The 26,299-nt window shown below is 37.8% G+C and overlaps 1 protein-coding gene across 3 annotated transcripts in view; it reads left to right on the forward strand.

The window, feature by feature from the left end:
• Positions 1-26,299, forward strand: part of LOC143348051 (uncharacterized) — a 364,443-nt gene that overhangs the window by 30,412 nt on the left and 307,732 nt on the right. For 2 of the 3 annotated variants that reach the window (XM_076777842.1, XM_076777839.1), the window contains exon 2: positions 424-503. The exons of the other annotated variant lie outside the window; for it this stretch is intronic. The gene's annotated coding sequence lies outside the window, so the exon portion shown is untranslated. The remainder of the gene's footprint in view (positions 1-423; positions 504-26,299) is intronic. 3 annotated transcript variants of the gene reach the window in all.

Genomic DNA, 26,299 nt, shown 5'->3' on the forward strand with positions numbered 1-26,299 from the left:
CGCGCTTCCAATATCCCCTTTATGGACGCGTTTTGGAATGCGCGTTTTGCTCGAAAAGGGAGGAATCCCCGCCAAAGAATGCGGCTTACACCTAAAAGTGGCGCGCGCTTAGCTGGGATTGAAGGCATGTTTGCATGAAAGCAGCCATTTACTCTCCCAGATCTCAGAAAGTCGAACTCTCGAGGGATGCAAAACGTTGCTCATCAAAAACTGTGTGCCTAAGGGGTATTCGCATTTGAAATGTCGTTTCTCGAGCGATATTTAAGATTTAATGTAAAAAAAAATATCATGAAACCTAAAAATTATGAGATTTCACATCCACGTTTACGAAGGTCGATTGGCAATTGAGTAAAAAGTTTTAAAGAAACCTTTTGTTGTATTTATACTACATTCATTATAAACTGTTTAAACATTTAATTTTAGATATGTGCCCGCCAACTCGATACACAACATCGTTCAACAGCTGTCCATAATAGGTTGATTGTGTGCAGTATTGATCATCGGTGAGTCGCTATTCATAATTATTTAGCTCACTGTTAGAATTTGAATTCGAATACGAAACTAATGATGGGGTTCGTAATTGCCTGTATTAATGTCTGGATTAAAATTTGTATGACAAAAGAGTGATAAATGGAGCGCGGAAAAAATTATAGTACATTTGTAGACTCCAGATGGTCATCGAGAGGACTAAATAAATAATGGGTACTTTTAGACATAGATTTAATGTATGCTAATTGAAAAGTTGTACATTGGAGAAGAATTGGTTTTAACTAGAATATGTTCCCCGAAATCAACGCAATATTGTTTTAAAGTAAAAGAAAATAGAATAGAGCAACAGATTTATAATTCTAAAATAAAATAGTACAGTTCCTGTCTTCGTAAGTGGGATAATTTTCTAACGAATTATTAATGTTCTTCCGTGGTTTGGACGCAATATAACGTAAGTATTCTGAGGTTCTGAATAATACTGCCACACCCAAAAGCGTTTCGGTATATTTGTTTCATTCTGACTCTAGAATTTTCGAGGTGAATATTGATCGGCTCTGCACTGTACAATCGTCAAATAGCAACTAATTTATAATTTATCTACTTTATAATTTATTACTAATTTATAATCATGGTTTTGGGTATCAGCATGAACCGAATAATGCATAAACATTGTTACGTATCAAATTTATCAATGCAAATTTATATGTATTGATTCAGTCGATGGAAATATATTTAGATTTCGGTTGTTTATAACTGTTTATAATGGAGAACCTTTTCGAAATCTATAGATACTCGCTATCTTATATAGAAATATAGATATAATCATCGAAATCTTATTGTCTTTTAGATGTATATGTAGAACCACTATAATTTCTTGAGAATCGAAATCGAAATTAATATGGTTAAAAATATTTTACATAAAAACTTTTCAGAATAAAAGTTTTTGGTAATTGTTTCGAGAGTCAAGTGTGTCATTTTTCACGAATAAACTATAATACCTTTTGCAGTCAATTTTACAAGGTTCATTTCTACATGTTTCAGTGGCATTTAAAAATTTTTTTAAAACGTAGTCAAACATATTCAAACATAGTCGGTTTTAAAAAAAGATTGCCACACAATGTCCATGATTCTGGTCATACAATTTTTTTTAAATGAAAGAACGTGAAAGATTTACTTTGAAGTTTGATTATCGATTTGCACGGGCTATATAAATTGGTCAAGTATATTTCGAGACATCATGGACACCGTTCTGATAATCGTAGTTTCGAGAGAAACGCTTTTAAAGTTTTGCATCTCTATAATTTTGCAAAATTTTCTGACAAACACCCTTGAAGTTTAATTATAAATGAAATGGTGCTACACTTTTGCACCAATTGCACAATGTTTCTCGACTTTATCTCGATACATATTCAAACCACTTCAGTATATTTCGACCAAAGTTCATTGTTTACACTTCTTCGTGTCATGCAATTTCTTAGAATTTTTCTTTTCAATTATAAAAATCTGAAAAATGTCAGCGTCGCTATAGTTATGCTCCGTATGTACGTAGGTGTCAGTTGCTCGGAACAGTAATTTCTCCTGGCGTAACTTTTTCCTCGGTACACAGAGCCCAGGCAGCATTTAACCGCGTTGTAACCGGTGGGTTTAATCTTCGCTGACGGGGTGTGGCTCATTAGATGCGATTAGTCTGCAAGCAGACACGCTCCTTTATGTCCGCACGTACATGCTTACGAAGGTACACCTAGACGCGCGAATAACCTGCGCAAACTGCTACGCTACTCCCTTTTCCTCCCCTCCTGGGCACCCACAGGATTCAACCACGGTGTCCTGGTGTGCACGTGTTTGGCTGCCTGTAAATCTATATCGCCACTGCCTCCCCAATGGCGAGTGTACACTTGTGTACGTACGTGCAAACGGAGAGGCGTCTTACGGGCGCAGTCAGCAACTCCGGCGACAATGAGGATGCGCTTTTAATAAATCGCCACCTTTCACAGCCGATTTCCACTCGGCTGCTCGTTTTTCGTCGACGATCCCTCCGCGTCGAGATGCCGCCGCGCCGTTTAATGTTCGAAGATTAATGGGCTGCAGCTGCGTCGCGTGTCTCACTCCGGGGCCATCAGAAAATCCTACGCGGTGACGAACCTATTGTTTAGGAAGGTTAAATGTCCTAGGACCCGCGATCTTTTTACCCGTTCCAACGAGTCGAAGGATTTTCGAACTCGATTCTCAAAAATTACTCGTTTATTCGCGGGTAAAATTCTTTAGTAGAAAAAGGAGTAATACAATGTGGTGCATAACTGTAGCATCACCCAATTTCTCTAATGTTTCGGATTTCTGAGTTGATATGCAAGAAAATCGACTATATAAGCTTAAATAGTGTGGTAAATATAAAGTTACTCTTATACAGGGTGTTCGGCCATCCCTGGGAAAAATTTTAATGCGAGATTGTAGCGGCCAAGATAAGACGAAAATCAAAAATAGCAATTTGTTGATGGAGGCCTCGTTGAAAAGTTATTAATGTTTAAAGTTCCGCCTGTAGAACGGCAATCTGCGAACAGCTGCGTGCACGGGATCGTAGTTCTCACCACAGACTAGGTATACGAGTAGATTTTATACCTTATGGACTTTCGTGGCCCAATTTGGCTGCTAATCGACTGGAAAATTGTTCGGCAAAATTAAAAAATTTCAAATCGTACTAAAAAAATTATTTTCGGTTGCGGGGGTCAATTGTAAGCATTTTTCGTCATTACACATACCCTCGAAATCCTACTCAGTTTCGAGAAAAAAATTCCTTACTGAAAATCTAATTTCTAGCCAGAAATGTCTGCCCGAATTTTCATGCGAATATTTAAAACGTCATAACTTCTGAACGGATTGAACGATTTTAATGTTTAAAAAAGCAAACTACGCGTATTTTAGTGGAGAATATGTACAAATCGCAAAAATATTCGAAAAGTTGGTCCTTGACTCCGCAAAATCAGAAAAACCCCATAAAAATGGTCAAATTTTCAAATAGCCATAACTCCTACAATAATGGATATATTTCAATGAAACTTTTTCCTGAAGTAGAGCTCATGGATACCTATAAAAAAGTATTAGACAACTTTTCTGTAGGGCGTGAAACAAAAATACTAAAATTGAAAAACGAATTTTTAAGAAAAATCGACAGGGGGTAGGTGCCTACATTTTTCGGCAGAAAAAAAAATTTTTAAATCGTTCTGAAAAAATTATTTTCGGTTGCGGGGGTCAATTGCAAGTATTTTTGGTCAACAGACATACCCCCGAAATCCTATCCACTTTCAAGAAAAAAATTCGAGAATGTGTGAAATTTTACGACAAAATTAAAAATTTTCAAATCGTTCTAAAAAAATTATTTTCAGTTGCAGGGGTCAATTATATTTATTTTTGGTGAATAGACATACCCCAAAAATCCTACGCGTTTTCGAGAAAAAAATTCATCAATTACAATGTGTAATCAATTTCGAGTAAAAATTTTTCAAAAACTAATTTTCTGCATGCCGACTGGCATTTTTCTATTAATATCAAATAAAGTAAGGTTTACTAAATTACTAAAAATAAAAAAATATTGCAATTATATCATTGTCATTATTATATTTCACACCTACCGTTTGCTGCTATTGTTATGCAACAGCTGAGAGTTACATTTTTAGTTGTCTAACTCTTCATACAGAAGTAACTTCAGTAATATTAACATGAAAATCATCGTTTAACATACTTTTCAAACTTGTACAATTAATTTTCTTGCATTCCAACTCAAAAGTCCAATATAGTAACAAGTTTGGGTGGTGCTATAGTTATGCACTGCACTGTATGTAGGGGAAAACAAAAGAAAATATTATCGATTATAAAAATTAGCAAAATAATTAATGTACAGTACGTTGCAAGGGTAGTTTTAGAATGTATCAGTACCTGATACAGGTGTTTTCTCTCAAACGTCTGCCAAATTCTATCGTTCGGAGTTCATTAATCTTTCTATCGTTCAGTATAAGATTCACTAATTTCAATTCCAAGCTATTCACTGAGCGCTAAACTGCAATTCCTGGTGCCAAGTTGCACTCATTTGAGTTGAGTGACTGTGTCAAGCTACACACGAGTGCCAGAGTTTTGAGTGCTTTGCAACACTCTGTGCTTGCGTTGGAGCCTTGTTGCTCGAATTCTTTCGACACTGCGTTGCATGGTGTCTTGTTGCTAAAATCGCCAAAACCTTTCTCCACCATACCTACAATAGCAAATCAGTTAGGAAAACGCACCGTGCCGTGTACAACATAGTTTTAAGCTTTGTTCAACGTTAATGTAGTTTCCAGTCATTCGTTCTGTTTTATTTCCACTGTTCTCTTTGCTTGTTAATTGTAATCTTCGTATTCAACCCTCGTTCAAATAACACCAAACTTTTCGGTCAGTATTTGGCTCTACTCGGGGGTAGAAGTTTAGAAAATACGGAAATTTGTTGTATTTATGATAATGTTGCTGCAACGGGGTTAAAGATCTTCACCAAATCACCAAAAATTCTTGTTTATGCAAAAACAACATTAACTTTCAATGGTTAAGCCAACACTCGACTCTTATGATAAGATTAGTTACTTTCGTCACGAGTTTCATTATTTTCAAAATTTTGCACATAATATCTTTTAATGTAAAGATTTTACTGATTACAATTCGTGTACATTCCTTAAAATCTGTAAGATCGACTTTTATTTTCAATTTATTAAAAACGTCAGTATCTTTTATTATTAAATAATTCATCGCGTAAAAAGAAATTCGGTCGTACCGTTAGAAGAAAAATTGCAACTTGGGGGTGGCATCATTTATGTTTGCAAAGTGAGAAATATGTAGAATTTTGAACCGAAGTGCGGAGCTCGTCGAATAAGTATTCATTAACGCTGTAAGGGCACGTGTTTAAATTAATTTAATGTATATTTATTATTAAATGCTTCAGTCGTAGCGATGGTACAAGTTTTAATAAATGTTCGATCGCTATAACATTTTGTATTACGACCGCTTTTCCGCCCAGCAGCATGTTACGCTGCAATGAAATTCTCGTTTCTCAATATTCACAGATCATGTAATCACCCTAACAAAATCGATGCACTCGTTTCAATTACTATTCTGGCTTTTACGCGTTTCCAGTAATTCACATATTTCCGTTTTTGAATACATTTTCATTAAAAGTAACATATTTTAAAACATTAGGAATAAATTTTTCATTTATTATTGACAAGTCGCTTTTTATCTGACTTTTTAAAATAGTAATATTACTGATATACAGGGTGAACCACATAATTAAAAAAGTTTTTGTGTGCGTTATTTTTAATTATAGGAATTTTTTGCGAATAAACTATAACACCTTTTACATGCGATACGTACTCAGTTTCAAATATTTTGCATAATAAATTTTCTATTGTAAAACGAATTTAAATACAGTTTTTTTCAACGTATAATGTTTGAATATCCAAGACACGGTTCAGAGGGAGCTTTAAAATGATTATAGTAAGTGGACCCTAAAAGGATGTCGAATCTCGGCTCTGACTCCATAAACAATTCGCAATCAATATTTGTTCAATCTTATACTTTGAAAGTTAGTATTCACGGCAATTTGCATTTCATTAAAGCCGCACCATGTCTCGTTTAGTGACGTTCAAACGAGAAAACAGCCCGCGTGCAATTAAAACTTGAAACTGCGCGACCATTTGCATATGGTGTAAAAAGTCGTTGCTACACGTCGCGTTCGCGTGATGCACGAAGGATGGAGGAAAGTCCCCGTCGTTTCCGAGTTTTAATGTCATCGGTCCACGGAAATAGTACCTTAACTAGTTTATGTTGTAGATACACACGCGTGTCGGTCAACCGTCCAAGTTTGCGAAAGCGTGCCACGTGAATTCCGTGCGTCGACGCGTGACGTGGCTCGGAATAAAAATTCGCTCCTTTCGGCCGATTTCGACGGGATCGATAGAAAGTGAATACCTAATCGCCGTTTAATAGAAACCGGCGTGCTTGCAGACCTAAAAATTCTTCCGGATCCATGTCAACATCTACTTTTCCCTCAATAAATTACATTTAACGATTTTCTTCCAATAGTATTTAGGCACTTATTTCATCAAGAAATTAAAGCACAGTCTCACGAAGTAAAATTCCACGTATGCAAATAATTCTAAACAGATACAGATCTGAAAAGCTCCTGCACGCCATCGTGGCATTACACGAATGACAATAAATAAATAGTAACCTTCCCAGCTATTGTTCGGTCCGAGTGACCTGTATATTATGCTTTCCCTTTCATTTTCTTTAAAGCGTCTTTGGATAATACGCCGCGCGACACTCGTTAAATTCTCCGCGTCTCGAATCGTCGTCGGGGGGTTTTATGAATCTCCTGAGGCGAGAGGATTCGGTGATTTCTGCAGGCATGTGGTGATTTCACGCTTTCAACATCGACGATAAGTTCTCTCATTTTGTCGGGGTTCTTGTTATACCTTCGTTCTCTTTTCGTCGCGTACCCTCTCTCTGCTTTCATTCGCCTCTTGGTTGCCAGCTTGTCACCAGAAAGGTTCATTATCTCGGAACAGATGACGAGTAAACGTTCGCTTAATGAAATCTTCGTAGTGATTTTACGGGGGAAGTTTCGTGACCCGGGGCAGGAGAGGGGAGGGACGTGAAGAGGATAGTCGGGGGGTGGAAGGCAGGGTTGATGCCTACGAATACCACCTTCGGGCACCTTAAGGTTCGCTGTATAGATACGACATTCTTGGTCGACGGTTTTCGAGATTCCGGAAGCGGACGATCGGAGGCTGTGGGAGTGCTTGGAAATTAAGCGGAAATACGTTGGAATACTTGTTTCGAAAGTATGCGCGTAGATTACCTCGCGAGAAACGCGTCGACGATTCTTTTCAACCCTTTTCATCATTGGTCTGTCGATAGCCACGCATTGGGGGTCCGCAGCGACACGTTTCGTGTGTCATTTTTTGTGAAGAAACTATTACACCTTTCGTAGTCAAATTTACAAAGTTTATTTACACGTGTTTCAGTGATATTTTATAATTTTTTGGGCGAAAAAAAGCTAAAATTGATGACACTCCGTACTCTCGAAAATAGTCGGTTTTGAAAAAAGATCGTCGCACTGTGTCCGTGATTTCAGATATCTGTTTGTTTGAAATGAAAAAATATGAAAAATTTTTAATTGGTATGAGTTCGGTAGCAAAATAAAAAAAAAAGCTCGATAATTAAAAAAATTGCAACACTTTGAAGTTTGTTTATTGATTTTTACGGGCTGTAGACGCAGGAATTTTTTTTGCAAATAAACTTATTTCATTGTTATACGTTAATGAAAGAAACATATATATAGGATTTTTGCCAGAGAGTGTTTGCAGAGGAAATAAATTTATTATATTTCGCACGGGATTCGAATCAAAGTAGAGCATCCTTCATAAAATTTAATTTGCAACGTTTAATAAGCAGAAGATAAATCATTTTTGAAGCGTGGATATTTTTTGTAGGTAATATTTATTGAATAGTTAAGTTGAGTATGCGTTTATTATTACAAATAATACCTTGACAAACAGATAGGGTAAGACAGCCAATTCGTCTCTTATGTTTACACGCCAGAAGGTCATTTTGAGCACCTATTATGAAGATAAATGCAATGTGTTCAAGAAGAAAGTAGAGTCAAATAGGACACATGTTCGTATGAACTTTTGTTTTTGTTTTCTTGTGTAGAATCCCTCTCTGAAGTGAGTCCTACGAGACGACCTGTACATTTAAAATTATAAGCATTATTCGGCCATGTTCGGCTGGACCTTCAAACCGCACCAGGAGAATATTGAAATAATTTATGTCGGTCAATTTCTCTCGCTACGACCTCTAGCCTGAATCTTTCATGCGGTCGTTCCGGCCGAGAATGCAATCGCTGCACCAGCTGAATTTTAAATAATGAAGTTCAGATTACATCCGCAAAGGGAGTTAAGTCCTTTAATAAACCGGAAGGATAGTCCTTGGCATAATTCATTTCGCAGACCCGGATTCAGACTTCATATTGTGTTACATGTGCATCTCTCAACGCAATTCCGATCCAAAAAGGGAATTTTTATTGTTTCTATTTTTGATGCTCTATCGCGAACGTTTTTCTTTCTTCCAATTTCGTTTTTCGGGCAAAAGACGTATATCGGCAACAGACTCACGAAAGTTTACAAACTGAAGTACTTTCTCAAACTCATTGTTGGTTTAAAACAATATTAAATAGATACATAAAAATAGCTTGGTGGTACTGGATAAAGCAAAGCGTGTCCCGATGATTCCTACACGTTCAGTTCTAAAATACACGAAGGATGGCATCTTTGTCTCTTTTATTACATTCGATGCAATCGTCTAAGTCGATAGAGAGCGTAGATTCCTTAGGTGGTCAGCGACAAGAATAAATCACCTGCCACGAACAATATACGACGCACGAGAATATTGTCCCCAAAGGCAGCGAGTTGATAAAAATCAAGGAACTCGAACAGGTCCAAAAACTACATTACATGGAAAAAAGTTAATTGGGCGCCTACGGTGGTGTGGTTAAGTAATCATTCATTTTTAAATCGAAATCGTTTATCAGCTGGAACGAGCACAGCAGAAATTCGAAAAGAAACGTTCTGCGCATAATCACAAAGGTGCAGTTCTGTTGCATGACAATCTAAAGCAAAATTGTTACAGCTTGAACAGTCGAATCGCATTTATTTTATCCATTGGAATCCAATAGTACCATTTTCTACTAGCCCTACAAAATTCACGAAACGTAAATAATAAACATTCGTTAACGACGATAGAATTCAATGGCTCGTCAAAACATTTTTTAATCGAGATCCTCTAATTTTTACAGCGCGTTAGTTTGAAGACTTCACTTTCCTATTTAATTTTTATTTGTACTGTAACAATTCCAAACAATTATCTTGGGAACGTCTATGAACCTCTGGTTCATTTCAAGTTATGAACCGCTGGAACAGTTTTCCATCGAAACGGAGGAAAAATGGAAGCATATGTCGCGACAACATTTCGACATTTAGAGTAACGTGGGTAAACGCGATTTTGCAGACCTCTCGGAAAGCTTCTCTGGAAAAACAGGTTTCCGATATCAGTGCGCGACCTTGAAGTCTTCTTCTTATCGAACGCTAAGCCCCTAGAATCGTAGAAGAGGGTACCACAATCCATGAACACACGACAATCTTTTATTAAATCTCTCTCCTCGATACCCCTTTCTAGCAACGATTCTTTCGCGCTCGTAACTTACCCCGTCCCTTTTCCTTGACTCTGTTCCACCTAATCAGACCGAGTTCCGATTACCTTAAGCCCGGTTTCCGGCCCGCTAATGACAAACGTCTGCTTGATTTCCGTAGGCACGCCTAATCGTCGTTGCTAATCGGAGGGATACGTGATTTAATCCGAGGGGGAAAAGGAACCAGTCGGATCGAAATCGCTTAATACACGATTTCGCGAACTTCTACGGCTGACCCAGATAAATCCTCGAATAATTCGGAAGTTGTTTCAATAGCTGCCGATTCACGGCGCGGCGAAGTTCCTCCGGCAACCGGAGGTCGATCTTAATTTTCCATCCGCTTTAACGGGGTGTTAAACAACTCGGGGCTCGCTGCACTACCCATTCCCTTTACCCCTCGTCCCGAGTTTTAATTAAAGTAACTACTTGCACAGTGGCGAAAATATCCGCGCGATATAAACCCTGCTGCCTCGCCAAGATAACGTCCTGGGTACTATTCTATTTTGGATACTTCGATTTCTCTAATTCCTATTTTCCTATTTGTACCCTTCCACACTGGATCTTTTTAATACCGAATAGTTGATTTGACTTTCGAACGAAAATACGATAGAAACTATTATCTGTTGAGTAACTGTCTCCTAGAAACGAATTTGACGTATTCGCTGCGAAGCCTAAATTATATGAAATTATTGCCATTTCTCTGTTCATTGTTATTGTTTACCTGAGTTCTGTTATTTTTTGATAAACACACGAGTATACTCATACATTCATACTTATGTCTGGGGCCTCAAAAGGTTTGCAATTTTAGAAAGCTTTATGTTACAATGTATTTAATACTAGATTTACTGAGGCTGAATATGTACTTCAAAAACAGGGTTTCTATGTAAAAAATGTTTTCGATGAAGTTTTTAATAATAAATCTGTTTTTTGAATTGATTTGGAACTATTTTCTTTTCTGCAAAAAACTTAAATTCTGTTGTATGAGTCAAATTGGCTCGCTTCAGTAAAAATAGGTATATAATCAACATCTGTAAATCTAGTGTTAAGGCACCAAAACGAGTATACTCGGGATTGGCAGCGAATGGGTTAGAGTCGAATGAAATCCAACTGTATCACAAAATTAAAAATCAGAAACAAATAAAGAAGGTTTTGGCGAATGGTTTGCGATAGAATCTGTGAAAAATAGGAGAGAGAAAAAGGGTGAAACAGCCGTTTTAATCGCGCGATGAGAACACCTTTCGTGGAATTAAGAAAGGTTGAAGAAGCACCGCAGATAAGCCGCCCTTTGTTCATTGGGAAAGTTGGAGGGTCGTTCGAAAGAAAGACTTAATCGACACTTAATTGATTCGCGTAAACGTGCCTCCGGGTGAATAGAAATCGCGGCGGGTTTGTATCAAGGGCACTTGTGAAGGTAATTACTCGCTGCTAATGAGCAGCGTTACCCGGGCGCAATCGATAACACGTCAAACAAGTCAAACTCCAGCGGCATAAGCGGAAGTTCAGTCAGAAGGCTGCCTGGCGGGGGTTGAGATCCAGGAGCGTAGCTTCGAATCAAATGAACCGAATCTTCCCCGACCGTTGTCCGTTCATCCACCCTGATTCCAGCTAGCATTGAACTGCACGAGGAAATCTGATCCCCCGAAGGGGTGAGATTTAGATTGTCGCACTAGTCTGGCTCTCGTATATACGAGAAGAGCCGCCAGCCGGGTATTAGACAAGTTGTTTGATGATCCGGCAAATTCGGACGGCGATATCCCTCTTGTAATTCGACCTCTTGCTGTCTGCCGGAGATCCTTCACAGGACCTTCAATTGGATCCTCCAATGTTTTCCCCTGAATTTCTCAAAGTGTTTACCGCGTCTCGATTTTTGACTCACGGGTCGACCATGAAGGGGACCAGGCAGTCAGATTAAGCCCTTTTATAAAGGGTTATTAAAAACAAATTTTATTGCAAAATCTTGTCAAGCAACCATGTAGCGAGCACTTAACACTAAACCTACCGCGACCGATCAAATGGCCGTTTTTAAAATTTCTTTTAGAATTTCTAACAGACAGTACTATTTTAACGCCATTTAACTTAATGACTTTTCTTATAGTACACGTGCAATGAATTTTACAATATCCATTTTTATTCTTATTGTTTGTTTTCTGAGAAAAATATGTAGTCAGTCTTGCCTACCACGACCGGTCATCTGACCAGTTGAATGATTTATATTTGTGCTGGACAAAATTTGGTATCAAATTCTGGTTAGCTTCAGACGTGAATAGGAAAATATATGTATAGCAGAAACGAAAGGAGAGAATCTTCAATTATCACTGTCTTAGAACAGTCTTCCAACGCGTATCAAAATAGTTAAACTTTAGAAGCGTGCTGTTCCGAAACTACTAGTGTTTTGTTAATTATTGAGCCATCGTTGGAAGCGGTAAACCTTCCCCTTTAAAATGGTTTTTGGTTTTTGTCGATCGGACTTTTCGTTTTCGAGATATCGTAATTTATGTAAAGGGGTAATTTTTATAATTCGGTTATCTCTGTCTCCGTCTAACGCGTCGCGTCGGGCCTCTCTCTCGCGCGTGAGTCGAGACAGTCGTGACCAGGAAGTCGTAGTATTTCCAAGAATTTACTACGCACTGTTTACTACTCACGCGCGCGTGTTCATTCATCTCGCGCCAATGAAATGTAAACAAACTTTGAAGCCTTATATCTCCGGAACTAGCCACCGCATCGACTTGAAACAAAAATCGCTATATCTCCGGAACTAATTACGCTATCGACTCGTACGAACGCTCATTTTAAAGGGCATTTCATCCTCTATCCAATGAATATATCACCTATTATAATTTATTTAAAAACGCGTTTAAAGTTTAAAGAAACTTTTGGTTGTTGTAACTATTACATATCTCTTTTAAAAACTTTCAACAGAATAATACGATGTTTCTAGAACTTCTTCAGTATCTGTACGTTGCTGTTTAGCAATCCTTCTATTTATTTGATTTGTGGTAGCCCTAAAGCTAGTAATTAATGAATAATTTCACTTTATCCATTTCCATATTTTGGTATAAAGAGTATAGTATCCCATCTAAAAGAACAAAGTTGAAAAACGAAATTGTGTTTCTATATCATCTTCTAAGTATAACGGTAAAGAACATGAGGGGCTGTAGTGAGAAAAAGAAGCAATTTCTTTTAATAGAGGAAAACATGTTAGATGGAATGCAGTAATTAGCACAGTGTATAACGAAGATGGAAATTCAGTTATTTTCCACTTAACACAGTCCCTTTGAGAATTCTTACTTCGACAATAACTAGGAGAATAATCCACGACGCGATCAAAAAGAAAGTTTCAAAGGAGATTTCGATTGTAAAAGTAGCGTCAGAACTCTTACCAGTCTCTTGTCGATTTCCTCCTCGCAAAGACAAAGTGGTTAATTTTCTTTCACATCTAGCAACTGAATCTTCTCAATCTGTACTGACCCCAATAAACTCGTTGTCACGTCCAACAGATCTTCGGTAGGTTTCTCTGCTCGACGAAATTTCTTTTTCAAGTTTCATTTCGGCCAATAACAATAATAAAAATTAATTTTTCCGAATATAACACATTTTAGTCATTATTTAACGTAAAAAGATACTGTAATAAATATAGAGTGCATTTTATTCGGGTTTCAAATTCATACCTTAAAAGTCACTTGATATTTAGATAAATTTTAATACCGACTAACGAAACTTTTGAAAATTACTTTCAAAATTTTAGGAACTTGATATTTTTATACTTCAAATAATATTTGACATTTTACATTTATATAAGTCTATATCTGAACGGTAAAACGTCACCAGGTGGGGTTTTTTCTGTCGAATCGATAACCTTTGTCTGCAATCTACTGCAGTTTTGACTTTAGTGCCAGCGTCAGTGGCAATTAATACTTCGCGACAGGTTTGCGACCGTGAGATTGGACGAATGTATACGATAGGAGAAATATGGCAAGTACCGGGCGATACGTTATCGAGCATTTTAATTCCGACTCTTTAGCACGTTGAAATATTATGCTTTAAATCCGAATTTAGACACGAACTTTCAGATGCTATATAAAAGCGCGCGAAATGTGTATCGTCTGTACCTATTTATAAAGGTTCCTTCAATACTCGGGTAACTGTTTGAGATTTAATAAAATAGTGGTCACTGCGCTTCGCAGCTTCGTTTGTACTGCGCATACATTTACGTCTTTTGTTTTATGCAGAAGGCCGAACAAAGCGTTGAAATTGGCGTCTTTGAAATGACAAAGTGAAACTACGCCGGTGTGCATTATACCTGAGTTTTAATTTACTTGGATTGATATTTTGCCTTGTAAAGGGAATGTTTTTGTTTGAGAGTAAAGAAATGACGCGATATTAAATTAATTTAACAATTTTACAAGCGACTATAGAAATATCGACATATTCCGTGCGTACGAAATTGGATCGGCGCCCATTCAAGCATGGTTCGTCAGAAAATTAAGAAATTCGATATTGTACTGTCTCTATATGGGGAAGAAACGTTTATTATATTTTTTGGAAAGAAAGAAATTAATTTCACTTATAGGGGAACATGTTTGATTATTAAGACCGAGGGAATTTGTAATAATATGTATCATGAAACGGAATATCAACATATTTTCATTTGTTTCGATATAACAAATAAATATTTGCTCTTCATAATTTGAATTTGACTATGGGGGAATGTAAAGTAAAACGGAATTTTTGTTTCATTTCGTAGTTATAACATAATATGAGAAATTTGAAATAATATTAAATATAAAAATGTAAAACCAGGTGAATTATAAATTTTGTTCATTAATTTAACAACAAAAATTACAGACAAATCGTCTCGTCTTCCTCTTCAACACTCGTGCAAAATTGATGTGCCCAGCCATGACACTCCGTACATTGTATTCATGTTTCGTTTGGTGCAGAATTAATAAACAATTCGTTACAAAATATGCACTTTATTAGCTTTTCCAATTCTAATTCGATTTGTCTCATATAAGTGAATGAAGTTAAAATAATTAGAATTCAGTCCATTGCTGCCAATTGATTTTTCTCTTATCATGACGTGGCATTTTGAGGTTACTGGTCCATACCTAGGTTATTTCAAAGAAAATAAATAGCGGTGATTAAAAAGGTTCGAATCGACGTTCCATTTCACCCGACGTTGAAGTGTTTCGTTTTGCCCCATATGACACAATTCAATAGCTACATTTATAACTGCACTTTAACGTGAGATAAAAGATCGAATTAATGGCAAGGATTACAGAATTAAATGACTCATCTTTACAAAATATTTAGAACGAAGCTTCAGAAAATAGCACTGCAGTGAACGTAAAATTAAAACTCGGACACTGGAAAGTTTTCTTTTAATTTTAATTTTCCTTTACCTAAGCAACAAAATCCTAACGACCAACCATCTACTATACGAATGTAGAAGATACAACGTTCAAAGACGAAAATATAAGATAACATCACCTGTGGCCTTGATGTTACAGAGACACATAGAAAATACCCTGAAATATCTAAAAGAAGCTAACATCTACCACAAAATATAACCACATTAGAAGAAGAGAACCCAGCACCAAATCGCTAATGGTCGATGCGACGTAAAACATGAATTAAAAAAAAAAAAAAAATTATGATCGACTGTCAGGAATTCGTAATATAAACATATGGATGTATCTTTAACTAGTAAGAGACGTAGCGTATAGATTTTATTTGTCGAAATTCGTATTGGTCATTTAGAGAGAGCTTTGTGCATCGATCTCGGACATTAATAAAATAACAATATCATGAGATTGAGCGGGGACAGACGCTCGACACGACGCTTTCAATTTTCTCCATTTAGGCCCTAATGAAGGACCGGCCTTGACGGCGTCGAAGGGTAACGCGAAGAAAGCTTCTGGCAAGGGTAACCAGTTTCTGAACCCCTCGAGCCAAGGTCTAGGCTGACGGTAGCAGGCAGTTTCCACCGCACTACTTCACGCGACAGAACTTATCTAATATACCTGGTCCTCCCTCGCGTCACCGGGAAACCAACCCCTAGCAGGATTCCTGCTCCCTTTATGCCACGCAGCCGCACTTTGCCAAAGTTCGTTCTCGCTAAGAAGCCAAGACCACAAAGAGAAGAGTCGCCGCGAATATAAAATAACCCTGTCCCCAGTGAATATTATACGGGAATTCGGCTGGAATCCCAAGTAGATCGATGCTCTTAATTTTTTAAAGCGATCCGAGAGGAACGGGGGTAGATTTCGAGGACAGGGTGATTTATCGCGAGAGCGAAGATACGCGGACTTGTCGAGAGAAGCGTGCATCGTAATGCGGTTGAATTTCTATAAAATTACCAAATCTCTTTCCTCTGTTTCCTCTTGAATCTCATTCGAACTTTACTTTTGAATTTCGTATTTTTAATACCAGAACAACCGACAGTTACGGTGTATTTATTTGTATCAAAAAAATTAAAACGATAGATGCTCGAAGAGAACACATTCTGTTATAGAAAACTGTGTTAATACATTGACTGCCACACCAACACCGTGCAATTTTTTGGGTGACCAAAACTTTGACTTTATACAATTCTAAACCACACAAATTAAAATTTGTTTTAGCACTCATTTTCGTAACCTAGCTAAAATTCATGAATCCTATTCATATTTATTTTCCTTAACATTTCAACCTGAGAATTAATTGCTTTAGTTCCATAGTTAAAAATCCTGTCACCCATATGTGGATGACGTGGCAGTCAAAGTGTTAAATTTGCAATAATTCAGTCGAATAAATTTTTTAGAATTTTTATTAGAAATTAGATGTGAACTTTGAGTATGGGCTTATTGTTATAAATAATACCTTGGCAAACAGAGAGGGCAAGACGAAGATAAATAGGTATTACACTAAATTATTCTTGTAGAATTTTCTGATTCTCGTATTTTTAATAAACACGCAGCTATCAAAATGTATTACATCGTTTTTGACCCGTCGTGCGTACGACGAAGGGTTTGAAATTGCCTTCTCCTTCGGGATTTGATAAAGTAGATGGAAGGAAGGAAAGAGAGAAGAAAAGTATGCCTGTGTCGAGGACTTCCTGTATGCTACCCTATACTATGGGTCATCTCTTCATTAGGACCTAAATGGAGAAAATTGAAAGCGCGGATATTGAAGGCTGCACTCTCGACATCGTAAGCATCGCGAACGTCAGTTGCCTGTTCTTCGTTGAAAGTCCTCGATGCTGTGTCGGAAACACAACAGGCTAGAATTCTCGGTTCTAATCGAGTATGGTGTCCCGAGGCGTCGTTTACGAGTACGGCGACGTTCATTGCGACGCCTATTTATCAATCGCTTTAATCGTCATTGTTCAATTTTAATTGGTTAACAAACCAATTAAAATTTGCGTTTCGAATGTTTCATAAATGGCAAATTGGTGGTCAAGAAAATGGATAAAAAGAAAAAATTCTGTACAGTGAATATCGATTTGACAATAATACCCCATATTACGTTTCGTTATAACGTGTAATAAAATACTAAAATATATAAACTAGTAAATGGACTTTGATATTTTTTACTTTTGGTCTACCGTGTATTAGTTTCTTTAATTATTTTGAAATCTTTATGCGTACGACTACTAATTTCAAATGGGTCGTGACCATTAACGAATCGTTGGCGGAGCAAAAACAAAATTTAAGGTGCGGTCGTTGTTTTTTCATTGGACCCGCGGTCTCTGGATTTCTGCGAGCACCGTAACCTATAATCATTTAATCGGCCTGATGGCGGTATAATAGTCCATTGCTTACAGAATTGTTCTTTTTTCGTTCTCTGGGCTAGAGGTTGCCGGTGTCGAAGCGGCGAAAATTGCGGAAATGTTGGAAAACGAACGGTAATGGGTCGTAAAGAAGGGACTGCGATTATCAGGATTTATGCTGCCGATGCACTTCGTCCTCTGAAAATCTCAACCTCCACGTCCACTCGTGTGCGCCAGAGAGCACAAAGAAGGGCTGTCGAGGTGGAAAATATCTAGGATATACTAATTCAAGTCAATTTAACTCGCTATTGTGAATTGTGATTCGGTACGCAACAATAACATATTAAACACGCAACGTCAGTAAAGGTTTTCGTAGTATCACACAGCGTACGTTAACATCAGCCATTTACTCACACATTTAATGTTATATTAATTATTAATTTTATGCATCTTTAGAGGTAGGCTCAATGCCCAGAAAATTATAAAATTGATACTAGGATCGAATCTCTTAACTTTTGGGGAATGTTACTTTGATGAAGTTTGTGACGAGTAGATTCTTCAAGAGTATAATGATCCCAAATACCAAATAGAAATTTTTGTGTTCTTTACGAAATACAAACTCGAAGGAAAATATATTTTAAGCTACTATCGATGGGCAGACAACTGTAGTGTGTGCGTAGATATATGTGAGTTGACTATGGGAGTGATTGAAAAAGGCAATCCAGTATTATCAGGAAAGTGCCCCTCCACTTACATACACTGATGCATAGCCACCTTGTGTATGAGTTCTGCCGCTTGAAGTAGAGCTCATGTATACTTACAAGAAAGTATTAAACAACATTTACGAAAAGTGTTAAACCAGTTTATTAAAAATGAAAAATGAATTTTTAAGAAAAATCGGCAGGGGGTAGTTGCTGAAATTTTTCGACGGAAACAAAACTTTCAAATTATTATGGAAAAATTATTTTCGTCTACGGGAGTCTAATACAATCATTTTTGTTCGATAGACATAACCCCGAAATCCTACGTATTTTCGAGAAAAAAATTCATTACTGAAAATATGATATGTGGTAAGAAATGTTTCCCCGAAATTTCATGTGTATGTTTAAAAAATCATAGCTCCTGAACGGATTGAACTCGAAAATGGTAATGAGGCTCTAGATCCCCAGAAAAATCGACCAAAAAAATACATTGGATGTATCGTCTACTCGTATACCTCGTCTATATAGTATGTCCAAACATTTTGAATACACGATTGGTAACGTTGAATATCGAACCCACTATTAATTAGGTACGTTTAAATTGCGTTATATGTGCAATACTTTTGGTCTAGATAAAATTAGTTTTTACCCGTACGTGACATATTGTATTTGTTATTTCATTGTTCTAAAAACTGCGTAACACGTTTTCGTTAATGCCTGCAGTTTAATTACCATATTGCAGGCTGTGGGGTCGTCCACCTACCGGTTTTCTGGTCTCCGTAAAATTGCAACACGTCCGAACGGACGCGCCGTAAGAAGCCCCGGTAACAACAAACGGTGTCGTGCCACCCTAACGGAGAGATAATAAAAAGCAGACGTTGCTCAGGCGGAGTAGCTCGAGCCAGAAACTTCTTACGAGTGGCCCAGCTCGACGAGCACGTTAACCAGCGTGCTCGAAAGTACCGCTCAGCTAACTCGAACGGTCTGTTGTAACGACAGCCTATGGAAAATTAACAAGGCGCGCTCGAGAGTGCAAATGGTTGCACTTTGCGCCTTCAGAGACTCCTGGGCCCACCTTTCGCCTAAATTTCGACTTTTTACCAGACGGAGACCATTTTTACGTGGTCCTCGATGCCCTGCCCTGCGCTCGAATCAAGTAATCACAGCTCGTAGCCATCTAATTTCTGATGTTTACGAGAAATGGTTTCTCTTAGGAATTGAAACTGTTCTACTTCAATTCTACTACAAAAAAATAGAAGAAGTACCTAAATGTTCCATCAGCACTTGACGAAAATTTGAGAACGAAAGTTAGGGTCTTACCTTTGAGAAAGCGTTGCTCATTATAGAGACTTTCGACTCATTTTATTCCAACAACAGAGCCAGGAAATTGCTTCTTTCGTCGGTATCTCGCATACGGGGGCAGAAAAAACATGAAATAATAGGCACAGTCGTCGAAACGTTTTCCTCCGCAAACGCGAAACGGATTGGGAAACGAAAACGAAAGGGGGACGAAAGAAAACACCATTTCTTCAAGTATTTTGATAAAATATTATATTAGGAGTATGTTCTTCGATGCTCGCGGCGAATATTTCAAGTTTCGTCGATGGAAGGGGGGGGGGGGTTTGTCCGCGAAGGCAGGAATTAAATGCGGCGCGCGGTTCGAGACCACCCTCGTTATTCGAGCTCGCTCCCTTTAGAAAATTCGTATTTAGAAAACTGCTGGCTCGGCTGCTCGAGTGATCGAGTGTTATTTTAAGAGTGAGAGCAATTAACGCTCTCACTAGTTACCCATGCCGGGATCGCAACAAGAGACTCGAGAATCGCGAATATTTTTAACCGGTTACCCACGGAACGTGACACGAATTTCTCCAGAATCTTGTCGCGAACGTCCATTTTTCTCCGCGTCGAAACAATCCACCAGCGTTCGTTCCTTTCTCCTTTCAAATCCGACGACCGAAATTTACGTCAATTTCCATTCTAACTATAGCCATCGAATGGCTACCGTTGTTCCATTTTTTTTATCAAGTTTTATCTCACGCGAGAGGGCCGCGGATGTTAAACGCGAGAAACGAAACTCCGCGATGAATATTCATATCGAATTTCCTTGTGCCACTCTCTTTCGCGTTTCCGTGTTTTTGTACCGAATATTCCCCAGCTGTGATTCAGATATTTTTCTTGGTTGCGGTATGATTTTTAAATTTCCTCCGGCGGTGAACCTCTCAAGTGTTTCCGTTATCTTATCCGGGTCGGGTTCAATTTTGTTCCGTTCGGTTTTGAAAAACGACGCATCGAATGTCGAGCAAGGAGTCGACGCGTCGCTTAATGCGAAAGAACCGTAGCGAGCTTCTTTTCCAGGCAGATTAGACTTTCTAATAGCACGCTTTTTGCAGGCTACGTTTCGAATACACCCGAAAGTATGAAATTACAACTGTTCAAAACACAGAAATGCGCGTATAAGAGGGCGTAGAATGTAACGTGAATAAAATAATATAAGCTTCGTAAAGCTTTACGTTATTTAAGCGGACATCTCATTCATAGACCCTTTTTGTTATTCTTTCGTTTCAAATTTTCTTTGCCATTATATTTATTTATTTATTGTGTAGTGTTCTTTCTTCTTCGCTCGATTTATTAACCATAGAACAAAATAGAATTGATATCGAGACTTATAGTTTAATTATAAATTGTATAAATTGTATTTTCTGATGAAATAAGTAATTTAAATACCATTTTAAACGACATTTTATGATATTTTATTTTGGTTTCTTTTAATCTCCAACACTCGCGTTTATTATCAAACAATACTGACCGTGTGCGACGGGTCTTTTCTTATATTATGGGATGTTTGTTTTTGGAACCTTAAACAAGAATAGAATTTCTGAACAACAACAAAAACGAATAATTCAGTAGTAATTCTGACCTTAACTAGATTTAGAACGCACATAATACTTAGTATAAACACACAGCTGAGTCAGGCGCGAAATAATCTAGCTTCAACTTGAGACTGACGTAGTAGTAGCATAGTTTAGTATGGACCAGCAAATCGTACACTTTATCAGATTACTAACTCATATGCGTGATACCCAAGGTAGATTTAACAGACTCCTGATCGAAAATCACTTCGATTAAACCCACGATACGTACGTGTCTTATTTTTTACTCATTGCAGCACAACCTAAAGATTATTGTATGAAATTAATTTTTCATTTTGAATGGATTATGAAAGTTTTGGTTTTCAGAAAAGAATTAAAAAATATTCAGACTTCATTTCCGAATGCACGATCTTAGCTAATGTAAGATAGATTTACTTTTCACACGAAGCAAATTGCACAGACAACGCAAACAGGTTCTTCAGAAGTTTGTTTACGAAACATTGGAACTATTGAAAGTTGCACTGAAAGTTGACGAGCGTTAGCATTGAATTTTCTCTTACGTACGCACTTCATTGAAGTTAATTGGCCCGGAAACGACAGCCTCGCATCAGAAATAACATTCTGCTAATCTAAATTCTAATTTCCGGAGTAATTAGCATGTAGTTTCCAGAAGCTTTCATAATGTCTCCCCAAAGCACATTAGTACATTAGTCACGTGTCTCGTGAATGTCATATTACCTGGCTCCGTAGCATAAGATTACCCTATAGTATGTTGTGAACCACAGCAATGGTGCCATCAGAACTATTATCTACAGCTTAGGGTACACACGATTTGTTTTTTCTTATAACGATGGGATAGTTCGAAACGATACACCATCATATTTTACGTGAAAGTGCTCTAACTAATTAGTTTTCCCAATTAATTTCTCGTTGTTTAATTTTTCATCATAATTTGCATTGTCATCGTGAAATTTATTTAATAAAAAATATTTTATTATTAAATATATATCAAAAATGAAAATATTGCATTTCCAGAGGCTTTGTTTTTTATTTGCAATATTATTTTTTTCGATCGTAAAGAATTTATTATTGCAAATATTTTCTCTGCTTTATTCAGCTTCGCGTATGTTCCGGCGCAACTCTAGTAGAAAATTAATATTTTACCATGAATCATAAATTTCGAGAGAAACATATATTGGCGTACTTCGTCATTGAAAAATATGGAGGCTGCTATCCGTCTTTTATGTTGAAAATGATCACTAATTGAAAAGATTGATCTCGCTAGTAAGTTAGATCGAATTACTTGTTAAACGTAAATTCGTATAATACGAATGGTATATTCTTCGTACTATCACGATATTTATACGAACGTTTGCACCGAAACGCAATCACTAATTAACAAAATAGTCAAGTAAATACGCAAAGAATGATTATAGCTAAACCTCCGAACTAATTAAGCAAAAACAGTAGAGAGCTAGGTGCGCACAGAGTACTAGTAATTAAACGTAAACGATGAAACGTGCGATCTGTACAAAGCTTAAAGCGAAAAAGCACACAACGAAACGTGCAAATCATCTCGCGATATTCGCTAGCATGCGAGCGTGATTTTGACGATAATCAGCTGTACGTATTATATTATTTCAATAATATTCATTCATATTCAACGTAACAAATTTTTCAGTATTTTCACTCGCATTTTAATAAGAACGAGGATTAATAAAACAGATATATTTCCGTCTAAATATTCAACTGAATTTTCCGAATTGAGATTATGGAAACCGTCGACGCAATAATGGTAACAGTTTATCACATCTTACTTCGTTTTTATTATAATAAATATCGTTCGTTAAAAATAAAAAATTGCACAGCGGCGGTTTAAAGGAACAATGGAGCGCGAGAGTCGAAAAAGGAAGAGGTCTTTAACCCCAGCGATTTGCAAAAATGACCGCGGAGCAAATTAATGAAATCGAACCGCGGGTATCTTGCGCGCGCGCTTGAATTAACTGACATTCCACTAATTTTCGATGAATTCCACGTTGCGTGCGTTCCTGGCCCGATGTTAATAACGCGCGCCTCCAAACATTCGCAGCACATAATGATAATCATTCGATGGGAGGCGGGCGAATGACGGAGCGTGAGGGCAAACGATTTGGATAATGAAAGTTGAAACGAAGTTTCCAAACAGAGAGCAAATGAAAACGTTCCGCGTTTCGTTGAACCTTGCGGAGATTTCGAATTTGCGAAATTATGTCCGCCGTTTCGGCGGAGTTTCATTTTCAACGGGCAGCCGGTCGAAATAATTTCATCGCTAATTTCGCCGGACGAACGTTTTATTAGGTTTCGCGCAGCGAAAATGCGACAGAAGCGCAATAATTTTCCAGGGGACAGGCGCAAGAGTAATACAGCGTTTGGAAAACGCGTTCCGCAAAGGGGTCAGAGGTTGTCCACGCGACATTAGACAGGAATGCGTGCATTCGCCATTCCCGTTTGCAAACCGTTTGCTTAATTAAAGTCGGCGAAGGTTTGCTCTGTCTGCTGGAAACTACCGATAAACGCTATCACGTCCCTCGAATAATGCGCTAAACGCATTAATGTAATTAAACGCGACCGGGGAAAAATTTACTTCGACCATCTACTCCAGAGAATTCTAAGCACAAGTTTGACAATAGCTGGCTAGATCCACTGATCGTCTCCTTACTTGTTAGTTTTATAATAGGCACTGTTATGAGCCTCTTGACGGATAAGAATAGTCTGTTTTTTAGAAGTTGGCCTATGTACCACAAGGCTCTACAGTTATGATCTTTAAAATGAGCCTCAGATATGATTCTTTTTTAGCATCTTAATACCACAGCTTATTAACTCTAGAAAGATAATCGTAAAAACATGCTACATACCACGTTAAATTATTTAATAAATTAATAACAGAATAGTATATGTGTATCATCGAATGAAAAGTTATTTGAATGTTATATAATTTATAAATTTTTATCAATACATATTTATGAAAAGAAATATAGTTTCAATCCTATTACTAACTGAAAGCCGAACTAGGTTTGGGTTAGGATTAGAATCCCTGTATATAAGCGTATGGCGATCGAAGGGGTCAGCGATTCGTGGCAATTTACAGCTCTAATATGTTTGTTTGAATTTTCGGGGCATCCAACCCCGCGTGGGCGTTCGGTTTGGCCTCGTTTGCAGCGGCTGGGAATTCGTGTCGTCGCAAAAATTATGGCTGTTCCTTTTACTGTATTTATGCACTTTATCAAAGTAATAACAGATCGTTAGAGGCCGCGGAATCGTTGCATACGGTCCGCCGGACGTGCACGCGACTTTTATGCTCGAGGATTTCTGATAAGCCACGGGAAAAGAGATTTTTAATGCGAGCGTGCAACGACAATGGCGCTCTCCAGGCTTGCTGTCTCCTCGTCGGTTTCAACACGATGCCTTTTCTGAAGGTACGTTTTCACGCAACAACGTAGCTGTAATTTTTATACATATTATACAGGGTGGGCCATCACATCTAGATTTACGTCATTATTATTTATTCTGACGATACTAGTTTTCTTGGAGGCGGACGTGTAGAGAACATACGTAGGTCACTAACGTTTATTTAAATAGAATCATATATTTTGTATTGCATCAGTTGATGTATTTTGATATTTTAGTTTAGGAGATATTTTAATTTCAATTTTGTTAGGTAATCGCGATTCTCTCGTCAATATTACGAATTGAATACACCACATTTTCTGCATCGATAATACTTGTTTACGGTTTTATACAACGGCGTTATGAAATGTAAACATTTGAGAATAGTTTAACTTGAAAAGTAAAGTGTACCATCGCTGAGTGTAGTAAAATAACGCCAGATACATTATATAGTACAATGTGAGTGAATCAACAATGTATCGATTCAACAAATGTGATGTAAATGGTTGTTGAACCTTTTCTGCAAATAAAATCATTATAACATTAAACAAAGGAGCCACAATTTCCCAACAGTTCAAAATTATTTTGTAGAATTTGATTCATACCATTCTAACCTTTCTTGTTCACCATACCTTCAATTTAAAACGCGTTTATTTTCAAACTTTGCTTCCTCGAACAATTTCACTTATTGTACATTTATTTTAATTTAATTTAACGCGATAAAATCCGCATTAAAGTAGTAATTTAAAATGACTAAGCGTAAGAAAACGAGATAGATAAATTCAGAAAATTGTACCTGTACCTTAATTTGCATTTTCCGAAGGCGGATGAGCAAAATGTCCGGTCATGGACGACAGCGTGCATCCGGATGACAATGTGCGGCGACCCACCCTGTATAACATTTAATTGCTTTTAAAAGTGACGTAGAATAACCTCGACATTTGTTCGCATCGATCGCTGGACGATAAAGTTTAACTAGTTGCGCGTCGTCTTGTTTATTAGCGTAAAGAGCTCCCGACGTTTCGCAGCGATTTTTTTTCTCGTTTTCGAATAGCAGAAGCGCGCGTAAAGTGAATATTCCTGCGTCGACGTCGATTGCACGAGAGCGTGATGCGAGCTTTTCAGTGTTCGCGATTAAACTCGACTCGTATTCTCCGGGTGCAACAGTTGTATCGACGGACGAGCGTCGGGGCGGTGTCCGGGCCACATCAAAGTTTCCCCTCAAGTTATCCGTACTTTCGGCGCGACTGGAAGTTGAACAAAAGCTTTCGCGCACGTTCGACCGATCGTGAAAACGTTGTCGATGTCCCGTACGTCCAGGTGCGCCTCCAGGTAACTCCCTCGAGGTCCGACTTTGTTACTGACTGTCGCGCGTACGAGCGGATCGATGCATTATTTCAAAAGCGTCGCGAGAAACTCTGCCCGCTTCCGAAGGGGATCGAGGCGTCGAGTGTCAGACGTATCCGCGGAAACTTTATTATTCATTCGATTTTTGTCGCGCGATCGCCGGTGCGTGGGAATTTTCGACCTTAAGTGGAAACTTCGCCGCAGACGTGCTTGGTTACTTTCCCTAATTTATTCGAGTCCATCGACTATAGAAAGGTTCCTCTCTTATTGATAAAAGTTCACTGCTGTACCAGTTTTCTCTGCCTGGGGATATTCCCGATATATTTTCTAATTATAGCGTAGCAAATAGAAATATTCAATAGTTCGATGGGGTACTTGTTATTTTGTAGTGTTCCCAATAGCAATGACAGTAACAAATATATAGAATTGTCCAAATTTGTCCAGTAATCCATCG

Source organism: Colletes latitarsis, chromosome 11 (genome assembly GCF_051014445.1).
Source record: "Colletes latitarsis isolate SP2378_abdomen chromosome 11, iyColLati1, whole genome shotgun sequence".
Taxonomy (NCBI): Eukaryota; Metazoa; Arthropoda; class Insecta; order Hymenoptera; family Colletidae; genus Colletes; species Colletes latitarsis.